Source organism: Nicotiana sylvestris, chromosome 10, assembly GCF_000393655.2.
Source record: "Nicotiana sylvestris chromosome 10, ASM39365v2, whole genome shotgun sequence".
NCBI lineage: Eukaryota > Viridiplantae > Streptophyta > Magnoliopsida > Solanales > Solanaceae > Nicotiana > Nicotiana sylvestris.
In genome coordinates, this window is record NC_091066.1 from 23,953,020 (window position 1) to 23,964,535 (window position 11,516).

The 11,516-nt window shown below is 36.5% G+C and overlaps 1 long non-coding RNA gene across 1 annotated transcript; it reads right to left on the reverse strand.

The window, feature by feature from the left end:
- Positions 1-5,591, reverse strand: LOC104215305 (uncharacterized). Its single transcript, XR_708136.2, has 3 exons — positions 5,502-5,591; positions 4,166-4,226; positions 1-1,582 (listed from the first exon to the last, which is right to left on the reverse strand). It is a non-coding gene; the product is annotated as an uncharacterized lncRNA (long non-coding RNA).
- Positions 5,592-11,516: the final 5,925 nt, after the last annotated feature.

The following is an 11,516-nucleotide window of genomic DNA, read 5'->3' on the forward strand; positions in this document are numbered from 1 at the left end:
TACACCTCCTAAGGACTGGTAGTACAAATCATGAGCTTCTATGAGTAGAATTTACAAAACTGATATGAAACAAATACATCTGCTGTTTGAAAAGTACATAAACAGAGTTTAATGATTCTAAGGCTACCATGAACAAGAGGCAGCTACAACAGGGACGCCGGAACATCTTCCAAGTCAGCTCTCATCAAAAACAGCGGCATCAGCATCCGAAATCTGCACGCAATATGCAGGAAGTGTAGTATGAGTACAACCGACCTCATGTATTCAATAAGTAACAAACCTAAACTCAGGTTGAAAGCAGTGACGAGCTTGTACCAAGGTTAGGCTCCATACCTACATCCAGTAATACTTAACAACAATATTCATAAGCAACACAAAGAATAAATTAATAATAAAATGCTCAGTTCGTTTATAGTTCAGGAAAAATAAGCATTTTCTTTTCAAGTATAACAGTAAAACTCAATTTTTTCACTAAAATCACCAAAATATGAGTATGTCTGAAAACTGTGATTTTTCCATAAAACTTTCTTTCAAAATAGGAGATTTCATTTTTCAAATGGCATGAAAAAAGTACATCTCTATGACTACATGTCAAGATACAGGTAAAATCATGAATGTCACTTAAACCAGGCAGTAGAATGAAATGCAACTCTATGCATATATCTCAAGTACACATGCCAAATGCAATGCCTCTCAATAATGAACTCATGTACTCACACTCTCAGAGTACTCAATTTCACTGCTTCGCATTATCTGTTACCATGCTCAATACTTAGCACTCTCAATCACTCAGCATTGTACTATACTCATTGCGGCGTGCAACCCGATCCATTTATTTATAGTCGACTGCGCTCACTGGGAGTGTGCAGACTCCGGAGGGCTCCTACAACCCAAGCGCTAAAATCTGCACGGACAACTCATGTGCTATAGTATCAATATCAGTATCTGCACGGAGAACTCACGTGCTATAGTATCAATATCAGTATATGCACGGACAACTCACGTGCTATAGTATCAATATCAGTATCTGCATGGATAACTCATGTGTTATACTATCAATATCTCACAATGTGGCCCTCGGCCTCACTCAGTCATTAATCTCTCTCGCTCACGGGCTCACAATGTCATGAAAATCAGCCCAAAAATAATGATATAATGTATCAATAATAACAACTGAGACTGAGATATTATATGAATACATGAATATGACTGAGTATGAAATATCAATAAAATCAATGAGATGACAGCAAGAAACGACCACTATGGGTCTCAACAATATTGGCATAAAGCCTAGACATGATATCTAGCATAATGTACAACTCAATTTACTTATCACATGGTGAAAACACATATATCAACAAAGTAGGACCACTACACATTGTTCTGGAAACAACAGAGTCGTCATTCACAGGGTGCACGCCCGTCACCTAGCATGTGCGTCACCTCAACATCAATCACATAACATATAATTCGGGGTTTATACCCTCAGTACTAAGTTTAAAAGAGTTACTTATCTCAAACCGTGAAGTTTTTTACTCCGCTATGCCCTTGCCTCGTAAATCAGCATCCAAACGCCTTGAATCTATCCACAATTAATGTGATTCAGTCAATACAATTTATATAAATTAATTCCATGTAACAAAAATATTATTTTTTCACAAAAATCCGAAATTTAACTTAAAATCATCCATGGGGCCCACATCTCGGGATCCGACGAAACTCACAAAATCCGACAACCCATTCAACCACGAGTCCAACCATACCAAAATTACTAAATTCCGATAATAACTCGGCCTCCAAATCTTCAAATCTTATTTTTAAATCCCTAGGTCCAAATCCTCAATTTACACCTCAAAAACATGTAATCTAGTCGGATTATTCCATGATAATTCAATATTATGGAGTAGAAATCATCATAACTGACTTACCTCAAGATTCCCATGATTTCTTGCTCAAAAATCGCCCAAGCCCGTGTTCTATCTCCCAAAAATGTCAAAATGGGCTAAAAAAAACCAAAACAACATTAAAAACACGATTCTGGTCGCTAAAGGCCCAATTCTCGTCGCTAAAAGTGTCAAATCTGGTCGCTAAAGGTGCGCACCAGATCCTGCTGCACCAGCAGTCTTTAATTTCACTAAAAATGCTCTAACTCTATCATACGAACTCGTAATTTGACGATTCTTGTTCCTATGAGTCACAAATAATAATACGGGCCTAGTCCTTTAATCAAAACTCATTTTGGAGCTCATTTGCTTAGTGCGATACCCATTTCGCTTGTTAAACAATTAACTCATGATTCACGTTAAAAACCCAATCGTGACTTGACGAAATTAGACCAAACTTTCCAGATCGCTCCTATAATTCATTATAAAAAATTTGGAAGTCTCGAAATAAAATTTTGATCTCTATAACTTAAAATGGACCTTTGGATCATTACATGTTTATGCTCAAAATACCAAGTTCTTCCAAAAACTCTTCTAAAACTCATCTGAGCCACATAGGACGCCAACCAAATGTACTAACAAGTCACATAATATGGCACAAACTTAGTTGATATCTCAAATTACATTGAACAATACTAACCAATTTCAATTTCTACATTCGATGCCGAAACCTATCAAATCAATTCCAATTGACCTCAAATTTTGCACACAAGTCATAAATGACATAACGGAGCTGTTCAAATTTTGAGAATCGTATTTCGATCCCGATATCAAAAAGTCAACTCCCCAGTCAAACTTCCAAACTCAAATTTTCTATTTACGCCATTTCAAGCCTAATTTAACTATAAACTTCCAAAAAAAAATTCCGGACACACTCTTAAGTCCAAAATCATCATACGGAGCTATTGAAATCATCAAAAATCTATTTTGGGATCATTTACACATATTTTACCATCCGGTCCATTTATTCAACTTAAGCTTCCAAAACATGAATTATTCTTTCAATTAAATTTTGAATCATCTGAAAATAAAACTTGACCACTCTCGCAAGTCATAATACACAAAACAACACTACTCAAGACTTCAAATAGCTAAATGGGATGAAAATGCTAAAAACAACAGGTCGGGTCATTACAGGTAGAGAAGTTACTGACTGTTGCTCCGATGGAAGGTAGATCTTAGAAAAATCTTTCACACAGGTTCGGTTGGAAGTGGAAAAGAAGAAATGATGCCAGTGAAGAAAAGGGATAGAACATAGAAGCCATGGAATGATGAAATAGAGGAGAAAGAAGAAGTCGAAAAGGTTTTTTTAACCCGGATTGTAAAAAAATTAGGACATGTTCGGTTTATGGGACGGGTACTAAACATATATATGTGTTGTCCCACCTAAAATGCCACGTGGCCCAATAAAAATATTTCACCTCATTAAATAGAAGGTCCACAGGTTCTGGCGTTAGTCGCGGGGGTAATTTTGTTAATAGAATTGTCGTATACTTTTTTGGACAAATAGGTGGACAGAGGGAAATTGTAAACCATTTAGTAAATGATAGAGGTAGTTTTGACCCTTTTCCGTTCTGAATTTGAAATCACCAAAATTCACAAGTTCTGATAATTCAGCAGATTCTCAAAGTTTCTTGGATGAGACACTCAAGGCATTATGTGCTCTAGGATGTTCTAATGAGAGAGTCGTTGAGCTTGCAACATACAAACTAGAGGATATGGCCAACACATGGTATGAAACTGTATTGCTAGGAAGGCCAGCAAGAGCAGCACAACTGACATGGGACGAGTTCAATAAGTTGTTCATGGATCATTTCCTTCCAGACAGCCTAATGTCACGACCCAATTTAGGATCATGATCGGCGCTTAGGAGCAAGTGCTCCCAAGTAAGCATCATCGATAATTTACAGAAAATCGGACAGAGTTTTCCCTGTTTAGGGCCTATCAAAAAATAAACCCGTCTTCAAAATCAACAACACAAACAACCTATATCGACCAAACAAGCTATAATCTTCATTCACGAAATATTTCCAACACAATAATACTAACTTCATCTCCAAGTATACGATAGGAAAGTCTAATACGAATCACAAGTCTATATCAACAAAAGACTACTTATGACACTCATAAAAATGACTATGGAGCGACTCTAAGAGTTTCAAGAAAGAGACTATAACAAATAAATAACAATCTTTGCCCACGCGAATAAGTGCAAGACTCACCAGGAACTGCCAACTCGTATACTCTAATTAACGGAATCCTTACATGTGTCTATTCCTGTCTCTGTAAAAATAACAGCGGGAAGTGAGTCGCTAGCTCAATGAGTAATAATATTTAATCACAACTATTTTTAATAGGGGACAAGTCAGAAAACAAGCTTGTATAATAATCACAAAATAAAATGCCCTTTTTAAAACGGTAATAATAATCAATCTCATCATGTGCTTCCTGTAATAAAAATCAATTTAACAATTCAGTAATAAACTTGGTAAATACTGTGTCATAGCAAATTTTAATATCTGGGAGGTTACCATAAAAAGATCATGTAATATGTATCACTGTGTGGACCCCTTCGTAAAAGGAGTCAAGTATAACTATAGGCCTCTACTCGAGGGAAAACTATAACTGTATGCTAGTTCTACCTTCCTAGTAGCGAGAGCTATAACTGTAATCGGTAATTGGTAAATCTGTAAATACAAGGTGCACCAGGTCTAACGAACCCGCTATTAGCTACGGGATCCTTCAAAGTCTCCTCCCATTTATACTCTTTCTTGTAAATAGTAATTACTCGTACAAAAGCATTTTCAAAATAATAAAGGGCATATCACTCCTTATCAAATCTTGTAATTTTATTTCCATAACAGTAACCATGTCTCAAGTAACAGTAAAACATATCTAGTAATAGTGAGAATACTTCAAATAACTGTAACATCTCAAGTAACGGTAAAACATATCTAGTAACGTTAAAAATATTTAGATTAATCTATAAACATCTCAAATAAACTATTCAGTATCATATCAAGTAAAGAACTTGTCCCACATGCAATTTCAAAGCATCGGTAATACATTTATTTTTAAAATCATATATAAACCATGCAGGTTATGAAAACACAAATTGTGGTAAGATTACTATTCACAGTACTCGTGCCAATTATTGAACTTTACATCAACTTCGGGAACTAGCAACGTAATTGGTCCAACCATGTCACTTTTAATTAGTTTTTCTGTTTAATTTCTCTAGAATATGAATATGTTTATCTGTTATTCACTTAAGTAGTACTTAAAGGGATAGGAAACTAGTTTATATTTTCCTTGGCAAAAAGAAGTTTGTATTGCTTGGAAAATTAACATTTTTGTTCGATTTCACGTAGTGTTTTACAAGTACTCACAATCTCCTCAATAGAGTATATAACAGGATATTGTGTAATTACTTAGAATGAAGGAATTGATCTTGCTCATAAGTATTCTTGTATCCAATTCAATTAAAGATCAACTCACTATTTAACTCAACCCATGATAAATTAAATATATCCATGTCAATGGGATAATAAAATATACCTGAAAATCTGAAATAACAGTAGCTAGGAACAACAACAATATTGTAGCATGAGGTTGCTAGCCTTTTCTCTTCTTTTTTTTTTTCTTCTTTTCCGCAGCTTCTTTCCCTTCCCTCAATCCCTTTTTGCTTTTGACTTTGGCAGAATGTAACCTAATGGGCTTCGGCCCTTTTGTGTCCATTCCCTTTTTTTAAAATTCATTTTATTTTATTAGTTTGTTCCTCCTTTTTTTACTTAAAATATTTGCTAAATATTCAATATATCCTCATATAAAATTATGGGTTATTACACCTGAGTCAAAAATATGCTAGAGATTTTGAGAGATTGGTTCAGACTCCAGATATGGATGTGTCAACATATAACACCAAGTTTTGTAATCTGACAAGATATGCTCCTTATTTAGTGCCTACCCAAGAAGCTCGAGTTCAGAGGTTTGTTAATGGATTGGTTGGTCGTCTATACACTGCAATATCCCCATAGATGAAGACATTGTCCTACTCTGATGCAGTCGATCTCGCTAGAAAGTTTGAAAATAAGGGATGTGATGAGCGTGTAGCCAGTGATTTACGCAAGAAGGCCAAGACAGGAGGATCTTTTAGTGGTAGTTTTAGTAAAAATCGCGGAGCAGGAAATTTCGGACAGCAACAACAAGGTTCTCAAACATGGACACACTTGTCTTCACAGTCCACATACAGACCACATTACAGACAGGGTACTAAGGGACCATCATCATCTGGATATCATAATTCTGGGCAGATATATGCCACTACTCCAGTTTGCCAGACCTGTGGTAGATCGCATTTTGGCCAGTGTCTTTCTGGATGGAGAGTGCTTTCGATGTGGCCAGTTGGAACATCACTTGAGGGATTGCCCTAAGCCTTCGAGTAATTTCAACTAGGCTTCTATTAAGTCAGATGCACCTACTCAGACTACTCGCAATACTCCAGGTGCTGCAGGTACAGGAAATAGAGGTCGAGGTGCCAGAGATCGTGCTACTGTGAATCAAGGTCAAGGGAATGTTGGTAGAGTTCAGGCGAGAGATTTTGCACTTACTCGACAGGATGCTTAGGCCTCGAATGCTGTGGTTACAGGTATTCTTTATGTCTGTTAATTTTATGCACTTGCGTTGATTGATCTGGGATCTACTCACTCCTATGTATCCTCGTACTTTGCTTTGAGGTTTAGTAGACAGCCTGAGCTATTGAATGATCCTTTTATAGTTGCTACTCCTGTTGGGGAGTCTTTATTAGCTGAATACGTGTATCATGCTTGTCACATTCGAGTTGAGGATAGAGATACTCTAGCTGACCTTATTGTACTTGATATGATTGACTTTGACATGCTGATGGGAATGGATTGGTTATCTTCTTACTATGTTATCGTCGATTGTCATGCAAAGATAGTTAAGTTTGAGATATCAAATGAACCCGATTTATTCTAAGAGGGAGTTGGGTTCCAGAGATTCGGAAAGTTGTATCTTTTATGAAAGCTCAACGACTTCTGAAGAAAGGTCGCTTGGGTCTCTTAGCTATTGTAAATGACACAAGAAAGGAAACAGTTAGTATAGAAAATGTACCAGTGGTGGGAGAATTTCTGATGTATTTCCTGAGGATTTACCAGGATTGCCTCTAGTACGAGAAATAGATTTTGGTATTGAATTTGCCACCTGACACATAGCCCATATCAATACCCCCATATCGGATGGCACCAGCAGAGTTGAAAGAGCTAAAACAACAACTGTAGGATTTGTTAGATAAGGGTTTTATCAGACCGAGTACATCTCCATGGGGTGTATTAGTACTGTACATAAAGAAAAAAATGGATCCCTAAGAATGTGCATTGACTACAGGCAGTTAAATAAGATAACAATACGCAATAGATATCATTTGCCTTGTATAGATGACATGTTTGATCAGTTACAATGAGCTGCCTACTTTTCAAAGATTGACCTCCGTTCTGGTTATCATAAACTTACAATCAAAGATGAAGATATTTCTAAGACTGCTTTCAGAACTCAATACAGGCACTATGAGTTTCTTGTGATGCCTTTAGGACTGACTAATGCTCCAACTGCATTCATGGATTTAATGAATAAGGCGTTCAAGCCGTTTCTGGATATATTTGTAATAGTATTTATTGATGATATCCTGATATATTCTCGTAGTAGGAAAGAACACGAGAATCATTTGAGGACTTTATTGCAGACATTGCGAGAACATCGGTTCTATGCTAAGTTCTCAAAGTGTGAATTTTGGCTAGACTCAATATCATTTCTGGGGCATGTTGTATCCAAAGATAGAATTATGGCAAATCCCAAAAGACAGAAGCTGTGCAGAAATGGCCTAGACCTACTTCTCGTACAAATATTCGCAGCTTTTTAGGCTTAGTAGGCTATTACAAGCATTTTGCGCAGGATTTCTCTAGAATATCAGTGCCACTGACTAAGCTAACACAGAAAAATGCAAAGTTTCAGTGGACGAAGGAATGTGAGCAGAACTTTCAAAAACTCTACAGTATTCTGTGATGCCTCGAGGTGGGATTAGGATGTGTTCTCATGCAAAATGGCTGTGTTATAGCTTATGCTTTGAGATAATTGAAAAAGCACGAGCAAAACTATCCTACACATAATTTGGAGAAGGCTGCAGTGGTATTTGCTCTAAAAATTTGGAGGTATTACCTATACGGCGAAACTTGTGAGATTATACTGACGATAACAGTCTGAAGTATATCTTTCAACATAGAGATCTGAATCTTTGGCAGTGTCGATGGATGGAACTACTCAAAGACTATGACTGTTCTATTTTGTATCATCCTAGAAAAACCAATGTGGTGGCTGATGCATTGAGCAGAAAATCTATGGGGGGTTTGGCATATATAGCTCCTACAAAGAAACTTTTGGCCAAAGATATTCAGATACTAGATGATACAAGTATCAGATTTAATGTCGGAAATTCAGAGGCATTGTTGGCTTGTGCTCAGACTAAGTCTTCATTAGTTGAGTGCATTAAAGCCACCCAATATGAGGATGAGCGATTATGCAAATACAGAGATGAGGCCTTAGTTGGTAAAAGCAAGGATATGATTGTTGAAAGTGATGGTGTTCTTCGAATGGGTGACAGGCTATGTGTAGCAAACGTAGATGGGTTGAGATAGGCTATTCTTGAAGAAGCTCACAACTCTAGATACACTATACATCCTGGATCCATAAAATGTGTCATGACCTAAAGCAATTTTATTGGTGGGAAGGTATGAAGAAAGATGTTACTAACTTTGTTTCTAGTTGTTTGACTTGTCAGCAGGTCAAGATTGAGCATCAGCGACCAGTAGGACTACTACAACAAATTGAGATTCAGAGTGAAAATGGGAAAGAATTAACATGGATTTTATGACTAGTCTACCCCGTACTCTTAGAGGTTATGATTCTATGTGGGTAATTGTAGATCGACTGACAAAATCAGCACACTTTTTTCCAGTAAAGACTACACATGGTGGAGTGAGGTATGCACACGAAATTGTCCGACTTCACAGAGTTCCAATATCCATCATCTCTGATAGAGGATCACAATTTACCTCACACTTTTGGAAATCTTTTCAAGAAGCACTGGGTACACGAGTAGATCTTAGTACTTCATTTCATCCATAGTCAGACGGGCAGTCCGAATGTACTATGCAGATCGTGGAGGATATGTTGAGAGCTTGCATTATTGAGTTTGGAGGTAGTTGGGATGTTTATCTACCTTTAGTTGAATTTTCATACAACAATAGCTTCCAGACCAGTATTCAAATGGCACCGTACAAAGCATTGTATGGTAGAAGATGTCGTTTTTCTATCGGATGGTTTGAAGCCGGTGAGACTAACTTATTGGGACCTAACTTAGTACAAGAAGCTATTGATAAGTTCCAATTAATCAGGCAAAGATTGCTCACGGCTCAAAGCAGACAAAAGTCTTATGCAGATAAGAGAAGAAGAGATTTTGTGTTCACAATTGGGGACAAAGTGTTCCTACGAGTCTCTCCTATGAAAGGTGTGATGCGGTTTGCAAAAAGAGGCAAGTTGAGCCTCAGGTTTATAGGACCGTATGAGATACTAGACCGAGTGTGAGTTGTGGCTTATCGTTTGAAACTTCCTCCTGAGTTGTCCTTTATTCATCCAGTGTTTCATGTCTCAATACTAAAAAAATATATATCAGACTCATTGCAGGTGCTTGAAACACCTACTATACCGATCAATGAGAAGTTGTCTTATGAGGAGAAGCCGCTGATTATTGTTGATAGACAAGTAAGAAAATCACGGTCAAAAGAAATACTATTCATGAAAGCCTTATGAAGAAATCATACAATTGAAGAAGTTATGTGGGAAGTGGAAGATATTATGCGAGTCAAGTATCCTCAGTTAATTCAGTCTACAGGTACGCACTTGAATTAAATTCGAGGACTGAATTTCATAAGTTTGGGAGAATGTAATAACCCATATTTAAAAAGAGGGCATAATTCTCCTTTAGCTAGAACTTAATTGAAAAGGACAAAATAAGATAAATAAACAAATAATTAAATAATGAAAACTAGTTGGGTCAAAGCCCACCAGAAAGAAAGGGGCGTATAAGGTAAAAAAATAATAATTGAAGATTAAGAGAGTTCAAAGAATTGAAGAGAACCAAAAGCCGTGAAATTATCCCTGTTTCATGAAGGAGAAAAACGTGCAAAAACTTGGCACTGGAGAACTATAATGCCAGGAACGGTGTCAACACTCGAAAACATCTGCGAATTCGAATAACTTTCGATTTCTTCGGGTATAATTTAAACTACTTATTTGAGCCTTCATGACAGATTCTTAAGTTTTCTTGTTTGGTTTAATAACTACATATCAGTCTATCTATATACCATAAAAAGGGACAAATGCACAGGTTTTTAATTTGGTGTAAAATATAATGAGTAAATTTTATAAATAGGTAGAATTAACAGATTATCGACTGGTTGAATTACCCATCGAATGGGTAAATATGATTAGATGAAGTTAGACTCAAACACGAACTCCTAGGATTAAGTATTCTAAATTAGTTATGATTAGCCTAAAAAATTTACATGGGATCGATATTATGTAATTATAGATTGATTGGAGGAAGTTATACGAATTGCTTGAGGTGAAGCATTTGGTATTTTGGCACGAGTACTGTGAGTAGTAATCTTACCACAATTTGTATTTTTCATAACTTGCATGATTTACACATGATTTTTAATATGAATATGTTACCGATTATTTTGAGTTGCATGTGGGACAAGTCTTTTACTCGATATGATATCGTTGTTTTAAATATTCTTGTTGTCACTAGATATGTTTTACCGTTACTTGAATTTACTTTTATCGAAAGGAAATTACATGATTTGATAAGAACCAAAATACCCTATATTATTTTAAAATATTTTTCTATGAGTATATACGGATTACAGAGATAAGTATAAATGGGAGTAGGCTTTGAAGGATTCTGTAGCTAATGGCGGGTTCGTTAGCCCTGGTACACCTTGTAATTACCGATTACCGTCATAACCCTCACTAGTGGGAAGGTAGAACTAGCATACAGTTACCGATTTTCCTCGAGTAGGGAGTACATTTATATTTGACTTCTTGTAAAGAAGTCCACAGTTATACCGATTACATGATCCATTCATTGAAACCTCCCAAGTATGAATATTAATATTTCACAGAATTTACCGAGCTTATTACCGAATTGTCAAATTGAAATATATTACATGAAAAACATGATGAGACTGATTATTGTTTATTGTTTCTGAAAGGGCATTCTTATGATAATTTCTGTTTAATATATAGACTAGCATGTTTTCTGAATCTTCCCCAACAAAAACGGTTGTGATTAAGTGTTATTACTCACAGAGCTAGCGACTCATTCTCCGCTATTTTTTTCCAGAAACAGCAGTTGACGCAGGCGAGGATTTTATTAATTAGAGCGCACATGTTGATATTTCTTGGTGAGCCTCGCACTTGTTCGCGTGGGCGGAG